Here is a 17,740-nt window from a genome sequence, read left to right on the forward strand (position 1 = left end):
ACTGGATTTATAAATTTAACACACTGTTTCCAGCAGGTCTCAATGAGAATATAGATATGTCTGCTTTTTAGTATTCATCTATATGAGATACATTGTACATCTTGTGAACATGTGCCTTATTATTTTCTTTATTGCATGCAACAACCTTGCAAGAAATAATATTCACACTATATATACATGTCATATTCGGGTTCTTCATCTACATATACATCCGCATGTTGTGTAAATATATGTGTGTATGTTTATATGTATGTATGTGTATATATACTTGGGTATGGATGTTTTGTTTATGTTCCATGTAAGTTATTGTATATGCTCTTAGGTATGGATGTATCGTATACTTCTTATGTGAGTATTTGGTTATATGTTTAGTAACAGTGTATATGTTTATATGTGCCTGTTGGAATGCCTGTATGCACGGTTCTTTGAAGTTGTGTGTACATTAGTACATATATAATTGCTAGGGTTTATTTTGCCCCTTATGAAATTGAAATTATTATATGGTTTGCTATACTGGCCATTTTTTTTTTTTTTTTTTTTTTTTTTTTTTTTTTAGGGTCACAAACCACACACTTTTAGGTAACCATCATATTTATATTAGTTTGCTTCAATAATCCACTTTCACGTAACCACATATTTATTATTTTATTTATTATTATTTTTTTTATTTTTTTAGTTCTGCTGTTACCTATATAACACATTTATAATAGATACTAGTATTTTACTAGTTTCATTAATTTCACTGCTAAACACTTTAATCATATATATGATATACTATATATTTTCACAGTTATATTTTCACAACTGTTCAATGTCAATATACTTCTAAATACACTTTTATATCTATTAGAATACTCAAAAGGATAGTTTTTCAAAATAATAATGCAATGTAGGTCCAGGTTGTGGACTCTACCCGGATTTTTTTTTTTTTTTTTTTTTTTTTTTTCACATGTAAACACATTTACACATTTAGACTATTTTTCAGTAAGTCTAGTTACATTTATTAGCACTGAATCTCACACATTATAAATCACAGTTCTATAAGTTGCAAATCTACTCTGTTATTTGCACACATTATAGTTTATTGCCCTGTACTATTATCACATTTCTTTCACTTTTTGGTCTTATTTTTAGAACAACATGTATATTAGAGTCTAATAGTATCTCACTAGCAGCCGCATATTTGTATAAATAAGAACATAGTATAATCAATTTTTTATTAATTAACATTTTTTTTGTAGGCTCAGGTTGTGGACTCTTCCCATATTAGGCTGTCCCCTTCTAAACATAACAACTATGCTATGCATGTGGGCTGTATTAGCCTAGCCCTGATTGGCTTTGTGGTCATCCCTTAACAATTGATGATAGGTCCTCAGTGGCCCTGTGACTTATGATGTATAAGGAAGTAAACCATGTGTCAGGAAGTAAATCACTCTTAGGATCAGACAAACTTAGAGCAAATTGTACATTGCTGATCTGAATGAAAAAAGGTATTTTTAAAAACATATGTCAAAAGTCATAATTAGAGGCAATAATGGAAATAAGATTATTATAATGCACACATTGCTTAATATCTTTCTATTTATATACATATCTGTAATTAAGCATAGAATGCACATAGGTTCCGTTTTGACAAATATATTGATTTTAACATTTTATTTTGACTTTTGTTTTTACAGTTTTAATACAGAGGTAATGTGGGTCAAGTTTTAGTAATTTTATTTTAAAGGAATATATATGTCTATGATAAGACCTTGTTCACAAGATTGGATAGACTCATTATGTTAACCCTTGTGTGTATATATGTATGTGTGTATGTGTATGTATATGTGTATGTGTGTGTGTGTGTATATATATATATATATATGTATATATATATGTATGTATGTATGTATGTATATGTGTGTATATATATGTATATATGTATTTGTGTGTGTGTATGTATGTATACTCATTCTCATGATTAATTTTTTAAAATGTTTTTAGATGTTTAGAGATTGTTATTCAATTTTGTTTATTATGTCAGTGGTTATATTGAGACCAATTAGGTCTTAGTACACCTGGTTGGGTGTGTCAGGTGTTAATGAACTGGGATTGGTCATATGTTTTTATTTAAGCCAGTACTCTCATTGTATCAATAGAAGCCTGATGAAACAGACAGCAGTCTGAGAAACGCGTTGCTTGTTCTTTTAATATCTAGTGTCATGAGACACTGAGATTTTTATTTTATTAATAAAATTTGGTTTTATGTAAACCTCTTTGTGAGAGTCTGAGCTCTGTCAGTCCGGCAAGACATTGGAGAAACCAGTTTCCTTGCAGTGTCAGTGAGCTGGGACACTGTGAGATCCCAGTCTGTTTGATTTAGCACAATTGGGTGCTGCTCCACTTGTGAGTACCTTTTTGATTACCTATCAAATCTCTTTCACCAACTGTATTACACTAGGAGGCGCCTTTGTCTTTTTGTGATTTTTTTCACAGAGAAAACTTGCTCTTAGATTCTGATTTCCCTGACAAAGCAGCTGACTCCAGTCATCATCTGTGTTCCTGATCATTGATCATCCTGGTATTTGATCACATTCATCATTTGGGACTATACCCACCCCAATTGGGACATTTACCATCTATATAACATTGCAGAAGAAGACAGCATTTCCAGATTAGAACCTTTCAGGAATTTCTTATTACTGTATTTGTTATTATTTGTGTTGTATCCTATGTTTCTCATAGTCCCATATTTATAAGAATTGTTTCATTTTTGTTTACATTATTCCGTATAGTATATTTTATTATAGTTATTATATGTAATATCTTGTTCTCTTCTCTCTTAGCCTATTTACATAATAATCATATAAGGTCCTGTGCGCCCCCTAGTAGTAACACACCCTTAGTGTTACTGATTGTTTCTTAAAACAGAAGATGACCTGCGTACCAGAATGGCCAATCACAGGTCATCGATACCGATAGCCATTGAAAAGGGGACTTCGACATTTCGTACAGGCAGGTCATACGGTCAAGGACTTGAAATACACCCTCATTGACCATGTACCCCCCCTCCCCTAGAGGAGGTGACAGGGGACGAAGATTGCTACAATTGGAAGCAAAATGGACCTTTGAACTGGGTACTCTGACACCAGGGGGTCTAAACACCCACCTAGACTGGCGTAGTTACTTGTAAACCAAATTACTCTTATGATAGTACAAATATCATCATAATACTAATCTTCAGATTGCCTTTATTACCAATATGAAGTAACAATCATCAAGACCATGTAGATATTCATAGTCCTCAAACTCTGACAATCTAGAGTCCGTCTAATTCTTACAAAATATGGGGCAATAATGTACTTGTCCTCCTAACATAGTACTACTAATTAATATAATGCCCAAGCCCTATATATTAGAAATATTGGCTGAATATGAAGAGAATATTTGCCATAACAAGCCTCCTTACAGACTACATTTTAATTTTAACCCTCCTTTGTAGTAATATACACCACTCACCACATATGAGTACTTTCACATTATTTAATTTATATGATACATCACACAATTATCCCTACACGTTTTGTCACTTATTGATATGTACACTATATGTCATTGAAAGTAATCACTATTATATGCACTGTTTTAATATTTCTCTATTGCCTTCCAGGAGCAGTCCGGGCGCTACTGTAACCGACGTGATGACGTCAGACGCTTACGCGTCACTTCCGGTATTCTGGTGCGGCAGCGGAGGGGCCGGTGGCGTCCAGCACAGCTCATGGGCTATTTAGGCCTCTGTCAGGTAATAACACTTTTACACTGTTTGTAATCACAGGAGTCTGATGACGGTCATCACAGCCCGAAAACGTTTATTCTAATGTGATAGATATAAAAGCACCTACTTTTTCACCATACGGAGAGTGCCTCACTTGAACCACATATATATATATATATATATATATATATATATATATATATATATATATATATATATATATATATATATATATATATATATATATATATATATATATATATCATTTTTTACATATATATAAATATACACACATAGGACTAAATTACGATTGGAGCGATATCGTTAGCGTGAGGAGCGTAACCGCAATATCTTTTTCTATTGGCTGATTTGAAATTGAACATGAAAATCAGCCAATAGGAATGCAAGGAATACCTCATTTCCAAAATTCAATGTGCAACTGGTGACCACATGAAGAGGGTCGTCTGTGATAAAGATCTGAAGATGGAGCACCGTCGGAATGAAGATGGACCACCGCCGGGATGAAGATACGAAGATCACTAACGAATGAATATGGTGCGCCAGCGCCTGGATTAATCTCTAGTGAGTACCATTTTCGGGGTTTAGCTAAATACTCTTTTAAGGTGTAGGGTTTTTTTAGATCAATTTTTTTGGGGGGCGGTGGGCACTTAATGAGCGCAACCTGACTCGCACAAGGAAGAGAAGTCGAGCGGAGTTAGCGTGCAAGCAGAAGCAGTAATTACCGCTCCCCTTGTAATCTAGACCATAATATTTAAAAAGTAGTTTTGATTTTGCATTGTTAGGATGTCGGTGAAGAATGCATGGGTTAATTTATTACCTATAGTTCTCAAGGATGCTAGCTCATTTCTTTCAATAGTAAACTGGTTACAAAAACTGTGTGGGTGATAAGTGTTACTTTTATGATATAGGCAACTCCCCCTTTTTTTTGCTTTATTGAAAACATTTTTTACTAAGCTGCAATCTAGGAGTCGAGCTGTCATTGCCCATCATCACAACCTGGAGCTGTAGTTGACCTCTAGGGTTAAAGGGACAGGAAAGTCAAAATTAAACTTGCATGATTCAGACAGATTATGTCATTTTAAGACACTTTTAAATTCACTTATATTTTCAAATGTGCTTTGTTCTCTTAGTATCAATTGTTAAAAAATGAATATACACATATCATACACTAGTGGGAGCTGCTGCTGATTGGTGCCTGCACACATTTGTCTCATGTGATTGGCTAAATAGATATTTTCAGCTTCCTGTCAGTAGTGCAATGCTGTCCCTTCAGCAATGGATAACAAGAGAATGAAGACAATTTGATAATGGAAATAAATTGGAAAGTTGTTTAAAATTGACTGTTCTATCTGAATTATAAAAGAAAATGTTGGTGTTTACTATCCCTTTAACTGTTAGGGTTGAGTGGGTGGAGATAATGCACCACAAACCTCTTAGTTTCCATGGTTCCTACTTTTTTTGATGCTGATCACCATACACCTCACCACCCACAAATGCTAATTTATGGACTTTTTTAAATTGTTTTTCAAGCACTTAAATTTACTTTTTTAATGAATCTTTAATAGCAAAATTAGTCTTCTCTTGATATAACAACTAGCATTAGATGCTGCAAAAAATGTAGAAAAATAAAAATAAAAATAAACTAAAGCAGAGGTGACACAACGTCTGTAGACACATATATAGCGAGAAGTAAATATAGAGTAAATAAATTATACAAAACAGATCAGAAAATGGCAGGTATAGTACAAATCAAGGGGCATTTAAACATTTAAAGATAATTAAGGGACATTAAACATGGTATTGAGGTTATTTCCCACCTCCCTCATGGGTGCCGTGTTGAAATCTATCTTTCATTATGCTCCAGTACTGACGTGTCTGCAAAGGTGCATTAACTCTCCTTCATATACCTGTAGAGTAACATAGGTTTCATAAAGACAGCATCCATATTTAGAGGGGGTGTGCGTTAAATGTATGTGTAGTGTCCCTTTAATGGACAGAGACATGTCTGTAACAAAATTAGTACAGAGCCAGAATGTTTAGAGACAAATATACAATCTGTAAAATAGTTTCATACATAAGACGAATTGAGTAGGGATGTTAAGCAGTTAATGAAATGCTAGGATTTACCATAGCAGCAAATAAAGGGGACTTTCAGTACTGAAGTATAATGATTTGTCACCCTTGTTCGCCATGCTGAGCGCCTCAGGCCATCCACAGCAGAACGCTATTTTGCAGTGAGGTGATCTTACCCAATAGTGTGATAGCTATCTGGCAAAATGCCAGCTGGCCCTAACAGCTATTGGCTAAGTGGTGGAATAGTCACCTCATTGAAAAAATAGCATTCTGTTGCATCAGTCAATAGAATTTTTTTCTACCTTAATTCCGATTGGCTGATAGAATTCTATCAGCAAATCGGAATTCAAGGAACGCCATCTTGATTGACGTCATTTAAAGGAACATTCAATCTGTTTGAAGACGTCACCAGAAGAGGATGCTCCGTGTCGGATGTCTTGAAGATGGACCCGCTCCGCGCCGGATGGATGAAAATAGAAGATGCCCCCAGGATGAAGACTTCTGCCCAACTGGAGGACTTCTTCTGGCCGGCTTTGATGAAGACTTCTGCCCATCTAGAGGACCACTTCACCCGGCTTCGTTGAGGACTTCGGCGCGGCTGGGTGAAGACTTCTCAAGGTAAGGTGATCTTCAAGGGGTTAGTGTTAGGTTTTATTAAGGGGGTATTGGGTGGGTTTTAGAGTAGGGTTGGATGTCTGGGTGGTGGGTTTTAATGTTGTGGGGGTATTGTACTTTTTTTACAGGTAATAGATCTGATTACTTTGGGGCATTGCCCCGCAAAAGGCCCTTTTAAGGGCTATTTGTAATTTAGTATAGGGTAGGGCTTTTTATTATTTTGGGGGTCTTTTTTATTTTATTAGGGGGATTAGATTAGGTGTAATTAGTTTAAAAACTTGTAATTATTTTATTATTTTCTGTAATTTAGTGTCTTTTTTTTCGTACTTTAGATAATTTTTTTCAGTTGTATTTAATTGTAGTTAGTTTAGGTAATTAATTTAATTATAGTGTAGTGTTAGGTGTAATTGTAACTTAGGTTAGGATTTATTTTACAAGTAATTTTGAATTTATTTGAACTAGATAGCTATTAAATAGTTAATAACTATTTAATAACTATTGTACCTAGTTAAAATAAATACAAAGTTGCCTGTAAAATAAAAATAAAACCTAAGATATATACAATGTAACTATTAGTTATATTGTAGCTAGCTTAGGGTTTATTTTATAGGTAAGTATTTAGTTTTAAATAGGAATAATTTAGTGAATTATAGTAATATTTATTTATATTTATTTAAATTATATTTAAGTTAGGGGGGTTAGATTTAGATTTAGGGGTTAATAACTTAATTTAGTATAGTGGCGGCGACATTGAAGATGGCAGATTAGGGGTTAATAAATGTATATAGGTGGCGGGGACATTGGGGGCGGCAGATTATGGGTTAATAAATATAATGTAGGGTTTGGCGATGTTGGGGCAGCAGATTAGGGGTTCATAAGTATAATGTAGGTGGCGGCGGTGTCTGGAGCGGCAGATTAGGGGTTAATAATATAATGCAGGTGTCGGTGATGTCAGGGACGGCAGATTAGGGGTTAATAAGTGTAAGATTAGGGGTTTTTAGACTCGGGGTTCATGTTAGGGTGTTAGGTGTAGACATAGGAATCAAAGGGGCTGCGTTGGGAGCTTTATGCTACTTTTTTGCAGGTGTTAGGTTTTTTTCAGCCGGCTCTACCACATTGATACCTATGGGGAAATCGTGCACAAGCACGTTTTGCCAGCTCACCGCTACCGTAAGCAGCGCTGATATTGAGGTGAGATGTGGAGCTAAATTTTGCTCTACGCTCACTTTTCTCGCCGGGTTTCTAAAGACCGGTAATACCAGCGTTACTGTAAGTGAGCTTTGAGGGAAAAATGGTTGTTAGCAACGCACAGCCTTACCAACAAAACTCGTAATCTAGGCGATAGTTAGTCCAATAAAAATGTATCATTGCTCAATGAAATACACTTTATTTTGATATCTAAATCTCTGGGCTAACACGGCTACTATACACATATAAACACATAAATACATATGTTCACATATATAGACATATATATAAGTGCATTTGAGCCCTTTGCAATTACTGTAGATAATTACTGTAGATAAAAACAAGAAAAAGCATGTTTCTATGATATTTATTTTTTTAATAATGTGTTATAGTGTGCATTTACTGTTAATATTTCACAATCCAATGTTCTGCACATAGCAGAATATGGTCTATGTATTTTTAAAAAGATATTCCTATATATATATAGACAAAGGAGGATGAGTGCACAGATAAGGGAACTGCAGGTAATCAAAGTTGAAGCAGAATGGGCCGTGTCGGTGCCTCTCCCGACACAGATTAGTACAAACAAACGCAAGAAGTTTGCAGTCCAAATACAGAAATACAAAAAGTCCCCTCTTAAACATTTTTCAACCAAGGTGAGGTGTTGTAAAAATAGTGTCGTTGGCACATAAAAGCACTTAAACGGAGCGATATTAAAAATTCATACCTTTATTTTCCCGTGTAACAAACACATACGACTTTCACTGATATTGTAATTACCAGGAGACACAGGTGCTAACCGAGTGTGACGTCATCTGACACGTTTCACGCCTTTTTGGCGCTTTGTCAAAGATGTATAATGGGAGGTATACTGGCTACTTATAATCCTATTGGATTCTGTGCCTCCCCCACTACAAAACATGTCACCAATATTTGCATACCTCACTGTTTATAATCAATACAACATACAAATAAACAATATTAAAAACACTATATATCCCGAAATCTAACTGACAACTAAAGAAAAACTCACCCATAAAGGATGTGTCAATCTAATGTTAGTTGCAAAGTAACAAAGTAACAAAATAACATAACAACAATGAGTTAGCTGAGTGATGTTCTTATTTGTTGATACAATGAGATAATACCTAAACTATTAGTTAAAAAACATAATTTATGTAAGAACTTACAAGAGCTAGTGACGTATGGGATATACATTCCTACCAGGAGGGGTAAAGTTTCCCAAACCTCAAAATGCCTATAAATACACCCCTCACCACACCCACAAATCAGTTAGCCAAGAAGTGGGGTGATAAGAAAAAAGTGCGAAAGCAAAAAAAATAAGGAATTGGAATAATTGTACTTTATACAAAAAAAATCATAACCACCACAAAAAAGGGTGGACCTCATGGACTCTTGCTAATATGAAAGAAATGAATTTATCAGGTAAGTTCTTACATAAATTATGTTTAGAGGACCAAAATCAGCATGGTTTTACTTCAGGGAGATCATGTCAGACTAATCTAATTGACTTCTTTGATTATGTAACAAAAGTATTAGACAAGGGAGGAGCAGTTGATGTAGCATATCTAGATTTCAGCAAAGCATTTGACACCGTCCCACACAATAAACTTATTCACAAACTATATCTCCTTGGTCTAGATTCAAAAATTGTGAACTGGGTGGAATGCTGGCTTAAGGACAGAAAACAAAGTGTCTTAGTAAATGGAGTTCATTCAGCAGAGGGGGCTGTTACTAGTGGTGTTCCTCAGGGGTCAGTTCTGGGGCCTGTTTTGTTTAACATATTTATCTGCGATATCAGCAAAGGGCTACAGGGGAAAGTATGTCTCTTTGCAGATGATACAAAAATTTGCAACAGAGTGGATGTTCCAGGGGGGGTAGACAAAATGAGAAGTGATATACAACAATTGGAGGATTGGACAAACGACTGGGATCTAAAGTTTAACACAGCAAAGTGTAAAATAATGCATTTAGGGAAGAAAAATCCAAATGTTAATTACAGACTCAATGACACTTTACTGACTGTTACAGACGAGGAACAGGACTTGGGAATTATTATTTCAGATGATTTAAAACTTAGTAAACAATGTAGTAAGGCAGCGAGTAAGGCTAGCAGAATGCTTGGATGTATTGGTAGAGGTATTTGCAGCAGAAATAGTAAGGTTCTTATGCCACTTTATAGATCATTAGTTAGGCCTCATCTTGAGTATTGTGTGCAGTTCTGGAGGCCATATCTTCAGAAGGATATTAACAAACTTGAATCTGTGCAAAGGAGGGCTACCAAAATGGTACATGGTCTAAAAAATAAAACTTACCAGGATAGGCTCAATGACCTAAATATGTATAGCTTAGAGGAGAGAAGGGAAAGAGGTGATATGATAGCAACTTTCAAGTACATTAAAGGGTTTAGTAAAACTGAGGCTGTGGGTATTTTACATAAAATGGAAAATTCAAGAACAAGGGGTCATGAGCTCAAGCTAAAGGGTAGTAGATTCAGGAGTAATTTGAGGAAGCACTTCTTTACAGAAAGAGTGATTGATTTATGGAATAAACTTCCTCAAGAGGTAGTAGCAACAAACACTGTGGGGGACTTTAAAAATGCATGGGACAAGCATAGGGCTATCCTACGAACTAGATAAGTTTATACTGTTAGGTAAGGTGGGGCAGACTTGCTGGGCCTATGGCTCTTATCTGCCATCAATATCTATGTTTCTATGTTTCTATGTTTCTATGTTTTCTTTCATGTAATTAGCAAGAGTCCATGAGCTAGTGACGTATGGGATAATAAATACCCAAGATGTGGAACTTCCACACAAGAGTCACTAGAGAGGGAGGGATAAAATAAAGACAGCCAATTCCGCTGAAAAATAATCCACACCCCAAAATAAAGTTTAAATCTTATATTGAAAAAAACTGAAATTATAAGCAGAAGAATCAAACTGAAACAGCTGCCTGAAGTACTTTTCTACCAAAAACTTCTTCAGAAGAAGAAAACACATCAAAATGGTAGAATTTAGTAAAAGTATGCAAAGAAGACCAAGTTGCTGCTTTGCAAATCTGATCAACCGAAGCTTCATTCCTAAACACCCAGGAAGTAGAAACTGACCTAGTAGAATGAGCTGTAATCCTTTGAGGCGGAGTTTTACCCGACTCGACATAAGCATGATGAATCAAAGACTTTAACCAAGACGCCAAAGAAAAGGCAGAGGCCTTCTGACCTTTCCTGGAACCGGAAAAGATAACAAATAGACTAGAAGTCTTTCGGAAATCTTTAGTAGCTTCAACATAATATTTCAAAGCTCTAACTACATCCAAAGAATGTAACGATCTTTCCTTAGAATTCTTAGGATTAGGACACAATGAAGGAACTAGACATGTGCGGTTCGTTTCGGATTAATTCGGAAATTCGGGAAATTCGGTAAATTCGGAGATTCGGATCGATTCGGATTTCCGAATTAAAATACTTCCGAATCTACCGAATGAATCCGAAATAGCTGCCGTATCTCCGAATAAATCCGAATTAGCTCGTTAAAATTCGGCATTTCCCCATAGGAAACAATGGGAGTTTCGGCTGAAAAAAAACTAACACCGCAGCCCCATTGTTTCCTATGGGGAAACACTAAGTCTGCACCTAACACCCTAACATGTACCCCGAGTCTCTAAACACCCCTAATCTAACACTTATTAACCCCTAATCTGCCGCCCCCGCTATCGCTGACACCTGCATTATTTTATTAACCCCTAATCTGCCGACCGAATATCGCCGCCACCTACATTATAACTATTAACCCCTAATCTGCTGTCCCTAACACCGCCGACCCCTACATTATAGTTATTAACCCCTAATCTCTAAACACCCCTAATCTAACACTTATTAACCCCTAATCTGCCGCCCCCGCTATCGCTGACACCTGCATTATTTTATTAACCCCTAATCTGCCGACCGAATATCGCCGCCACCTACATTATAACTATTAACCCCTAATCTGCTGTCCCTAACACCGCCGACCCCTACATTATAGTTATTAACCCCTAATCTGCCCCCCCCAACGTCGCCACAATCTAACTACAAGTATTAACCCCTAATCTGCCGACCGCAAATCGCCGCAACTATAATAAATGTATTAACCCCTAAACCGCCACACTCCCGCCTCGCAAACACTATAATACATTTTATTAACCCCTAATCTGCCCTCCCTAACATCGCCGCCACCTACCTACAATTATTAACCCCTAATCTCCCGCCCCCAACGTCGCCGCTACTATAATAAGGTTATTAACCCCTAAACCTAAGTCTAACCCTAACACTAACACCCCCTAACTTAAATATAATTTAAATAAAACGAAATAAATTTACTATAGTTAAATAAATTAATCCTATTTAAAACTAAAGACTTACCTGTAAAATAAACCCTAAGATAGCTGCAATATAACTAATAGTTACATTGTAGCTATTTTAGGATTTATTTTTATTTTACAGGCAACTTTGTATTTATTTTAACTAGGTACAATAGTTATTAAATAGTTAATAACTATTTAATAACTACCTAGCTAAAATAAATACAAATTTACCTGTAAAATAAATCCTAACCTAAGTTACAATTACACCTAACACTACACTATCATTAAATAAATGAATCATATTTAAAACTAAATACTTACCTGTAAAATAAACCCTAATATAGCTGCAATATAACTAATAGTTAAATTGTAGCTATTTTAGCAGTTATATTTATTTTACAGGCAACTTTGTATTTATTTTAACTAGGTACAATAGCTATTAAATAGTTATTGACTAATTAATAGCTACCTAGTTAAAATAATTACAAAATTACCTGTAAAATAAATCCTAACCTAAGTTACAATTAAACCTAACACTACACTATCATTAAATAAATTAACTACAAGTACCTACAATTATCTACAATTAAATAAACTAAAGTACAAAACCCCCCCACTAAATTACAAAAAATAAAAAACCACAAAATTACAAAAAATAAAAAAATATTACAAGAATTTTAAACTAATTACACCTAATCTAAGCCCCCTAATAAAATAACAAAGCCCCCCAAAATTAAAAAAAAAATGCCCTACCCTATACTAAATTACAAAACTTAACAGCTCTATTACCTTACCAGCCCTGAACAGGGCCCTTTGCGGGGCATGCCCCAAAGAAAACAGCTCTTTTGCCTGTAAAAAAAAAACACAATCCCCCCCCCCACATTACAACCAACCACCCACATACCCCTACTCTAACCCAAACCCCCCTTAAATAAACCTAACACTACCCCCTTGAAGATCTCCCTACCTTGAGTCGTGTTCACCCAGCCGGGCCGAAGTCTTCATCCGATGGGGCAGAAGAGGACATCCAGACCGGCAGAAGTCTTCATCCAAGCGGGGCAAGAAGAGGTCTTCCATCCATCATACAAGTACCAAAATACAAACAAACACTAAATTACCAAAAATAATAAAATATTACAATAATTTTAAACTAATTACACCTAATCTAAGCCCCCTACTAGCTATTAATATAGCTTCAATATAACTAATAGTTGCATTGTAGCTATTTTAGGATTTATATGTATTTTACAGGCAACTTTGTATTTATTTTAACTAGGTACAATATTTATTAAATAGTTAATAACTATTTAATAACTACCTAGCTAAAATAAATACAAATTTACCTGTAAAATAAATCATAACCTAAGTTACAATTACACCTAACACTACACTATCATTAAATTAACTAAATAAATGAATCCTATATAAAACTAAAGACTTACCTGTAAAATAAACCCTAATATAGCTGCAATATAACTAATAGTTACATTGTAGCTATTTTAGCATTTATATTTATTGTACAGGCAACTTTGTATTCATTTTAACTAGGTTCAATAGCTATTAAATAGATATTGACTATTTAATAGCTACCTAGTTAAAATAATTACAAAATTACATGTAAAATAAATCCTAACCTAAGTTACAATTAAACCTAACACTACACTATCATTAAATAAATTAACTACAAGTACCTACAATTAAATACAATTAAAAAAACTAAACTAAAGTACAAAACCCCCCCCACTAAATTACAAAAAATAAAAAAATATTACAAGAATTTTAAACTAATTACACCTAATCTAAGCCCCCTAATAAAATAACAAAGCCCCCCAAAATAAAAAAAATGCCCTAACCTATACTAAATTACAAAAGTTAACAGCTCTATTACCTTACCAGCCCTGAACAGGGCCCTTTGCGGGGCATGCCCCAAAGAAAACAGCTCTTTTGCCTGTAAAAAAAAAACACAATCCCCCCCCACATTACAACCCACCACCCACATACCCCTACTCTAACCCAAACCCCCCTTAAATAAACCTAACACTACCCCCCTGAAGATCTCCCTACCTTGAGTCGTGTTCACCCAGCCGGGCCGAAGTCTTCATCCGATGGGGCAGAAGAGGACATCCAGACCGGCAGAAGTCTTCATCCAAGCGGGGCAAGAAGAGGTCTTCCATCCATCAGAAAAGTACAAAAAACAAACAAACACTAAATTAGCAAAAATAATAAAATATTACAATAATTTTAAACTAATTACACCTAATCTAAGCCCCCTACTAGCTATTAATATAGCTACAATATAACTAATCGTTACATTGCAGCTATTTTAGGATTTATATTTATTTTACAGGCAACTTTGTATTTATTTTAACTAGGTACAATAGCTATTAAATAGTTAATAACTATTTAATAACTACCTAGCTAAAATAAATACAAATTTACCTGTAAAATAAACCCTAACCAAAGTTACAATTACACCTAACACTACACTGTCATTAAATTAACTAAATAAATTAATCCTATATAAAACTAAATACTTACCTGTAAAATAAACCCTAATATAGCTACAATATAACTAATAGTTACATTGTAGCTATTTTAGCATTTATATTTATTTTACAGGCAACTTTGTATTTATTTTAACTAGGTACAATAGCTATTAAATAGATATTTACTGTTTAATAGCTACCTAGTTAAAATAATTACAAAATTACCTGTAAAATAAATCCTAACCTAAGTTACTATTAAACCTAACACTACACTATCATTAAATAAATTAACTACAAGTACCTACAATTAAATACAATGAAATAAACTAAACTAAAGTACAAAAAAAACAAACACTAAATTACAAAAAATAAAAAAAATTACAAGAATTTTAAACTAATTACACCTAATCTAAGCCCCCTAATAAAATAACAAAGCCCCCCAAAATAAAAAAATGCCCTACCCTATACTAAATTACAAAAGTAATCAGCTCTATTACCTTACCAGCCCTGAACAGGGCCTTTTGCGGGGCATGCCCCAAAGAAAACAGCTCTTTTGCCTGTAAAATAACACACAATACCCCCCCCCCCACATTACAACCCACCACCCACATACCCCTACTCTAACCCAAACCCCCCTTAAATAAACCTAACACTACCCCCCTGAAGATCTCTCTACCGTGTCTTCACCCAGCGGGCCGAAGTCTTCATCCGATCGGGCAGAAGAGGACATCCAGACCGGCAGAAGTCTTCATCCAAGCGGGGCAAGAAGAGGTCTTCCATCCATCAGAAGTCTTGATCCAGGCGGCATCTTCTCTGTTCATCCATCCTGAAGACATCCCACGCAGAGCATCCTCTTCTTTCTTGATCCGACGACTAGGTGACTGTACCTTTAAGTGACGTCATCCAAGATGGCGTCCCTTGAATTCCGATTGGCTGATAGGATTCTATCAGCCAATCGGAATTAAGGTAGGAAAAATCTGATTGGCTGATTCAATCAGCCAATCAGATTCAAGTTCAATCCGATTGGCTGATGGAATCAGCCAATCAGATTGACCTCGCATTCTATTGGCTGTTCCGATCAGCCAATAGAATGCGAGCTCAATCTGATTGGCTGTCAGATTGGCTGATAGAATGCGAGCTCAATCTGATTGGCTGATTGGATCAGCCAATCGGATTGAACTTGAATCTGATTGGCTGATTGAATCAGCCAATCAGATTTTTCCTACCTTAATTCCGATTGGCTGATAGAATCCTATCAGCCAATCGGAATTCAAGGGACGCCATCTTGGATGACGTCACTTAAAAGTACAGTCACCTAGTCGTCGGATCAAGAAAGAAGAGGATGCTCTGCGTGGGATGTCTTCAGGATGCTGCCGCTCCGCTCCGGATGGATGAACAGAGAAGATGCCGCCTGGATCAAGACTTCTGATGGATGGATAGACGCCGACATGGGGCTATAAAATTTTGCTACTTTGTATCTGAAATTACACCTGAGGAAGCGGTCTAAGTAACCGAGAAACGCGTAGTGTAACTTTGTTTTTAATAAATATACATTTTTTACTAATCAGTACAAGCAGCACGGCTATTTCTAGCAACTTTGTATATCCAATATTGGCAGCCATACTTGCACTCATCTGAACACTGAGCTGCAGGGAGATCTAAGTGTGCTGTATTGGAGCCCATGTGTAAGCCGAACAAGTGAACCTGGGATCGATGTTATCAGTGAGCTGGACAGCTGAAAAGTGTCCAGGAGGCTTTTGTGGCACTTCTCAAGTGCCTTACATCTTGTGAGTACATTTCATTTGTTGCGCTATATCAAATGATCACACTGATACACACTATTGTGGCACTTTTGTTTGTTTTGTCTTAAACAGCACAGTATAGACGCAGTTTTGATACATCTCAGCTAGCTGGACGGCTGCTAACAGTTCAGAAGGCATTTGTGGCACTTCTCAAGTGCTGGAAATTTTGTAAGTAGTCTTTATTTGGGGGCAAGGCCTACTGAATTCAAAACGATACACACCATTTGGCGCCTCTTCTCTCTTTTCTCTTTTTAGGTTTAATTGTAACTTAGGTTAGGATTTATTTTACAGGTAATTTTGTAATTATTTTAACTAGGTAGCTATTAAATACTCAATATCTATTTAATAGATATTGAACCTAGTTAAAATAAATACAAAGTTGCCTGTACAATAAATATAAATGCTAAAATAGCTACAATGTAACTATTAGTTATATTGCAGCTATATTAGGGTTTATTTTACAGGTAAGTCTTTAGTTTTATATAGGATTCATTTATTTAGTTAATTTAATGATAGTGTAGTGTTAGGTGTAATTGTAACTTAGGTTATGATTTATTTTACAGGTAAATTTGTATTTATTTTAGCTAGGTAGTTAGTAAATAGTTATTAACTATTTAATAACTATTGTACCTAGTTAAAATAAATACAAAGTTGCCTGTAAAATAAATATAAATCCTAAAATAGCTACAATGTAACTATTAGTTATATTGAAGCTATATTAATAGCTAGTCGGGGGCTTAGATTAGGTGTAATTAGTTTAAAATTATTGTAATATTTTATTATTTTTGGTAATTTAGTGTTTGTTTGTATTTTGGTACTTGTATGATGGATGGAAGACCTCTTCTTGCCCCGCTTGGATGAAGACTTCTGCCGGTCTGGATGTCCTCTTCTGCCCCATCGGATGAAGACTTCGGCCCGGCTGGGTGAACACGACTCAAGGTAGGGAGATCTTCAGGGGGGTAGTGTTAGGTTTATTTAAGGGGGGTTTGGGTTAGAGTAGGGGTATGTGGGTGGTGGGTTGTAATGTGGGGGGGGGGATTGTGTTTTTTTTTTACAGGCAAAAGAGCTGTTTTCTTTGGGGCATGCCCCGCAAAGGGCCCTGTTCAGGGCTGGTAAGGTAATAGAGCTGTTAACTTTTGTAATTTAGTATAGGGTAGGGCATTTTTTTTATTTTGGGGGGCTTTGTTATTTTATTAGGGGGCTTAAATTAGGTGTAATTAGTTTAAAATTCTTGCAATATTTTTTTATTTTTTGTAATTTAGTGTTTGTTTTTTTTGTAATTTAGTGGGGGGGTTTTGTACTTTAGTTTATTTAATTGTAGATAATTGTAGGTACTTGTAGTTAATTTATTTAATGACAGTGTAGTGTTAGGTTTAATTGTAACTTAGGTTAGGATTTATTTTACAGGTAATTTTGTAATTATTTTAACTAGGTAG

At 35.4% G+C, this 17,740-nt stretch overlaps 1 protein-coding gene across 1 annotated transcript in view; it reads left to right on the forward strand.

The window, feature by feature from the left end:
* The first annotated feature begins 730 nt into the window (after positions 1-730).
* Positions 731-17,740, forward strand: part of LOC128660210 (uncharacterized) — a 40,907-nt gene continuing 23,897 nt past the window's right edge. The window contains exons 1-2 of the mRNA XM_053713930.1: positions 731-1,490; positions 3,653-3,784. The gene's annotated coding sequence lies outside the window, so the exon portion shown is untranslated. The remainder of the gene's footprint in view (positions 1,491-3,652; positions 3,785-17,740) is intronic.

The sequence above is a fragment of the Bombina bombina genome, chromosome 5, assembly GCF_027579735.1.
Source record: "Bombina bombina isolate aBomBom1 chromosome 5, aBomBom1.pri, whole genome shotgun sequence".
Lineage (NCBI taxonomy): Eukaryota > Metazoa > Chordata > Amphibia > Anura > Bombinatoridae > Bombina > Bombina bombina.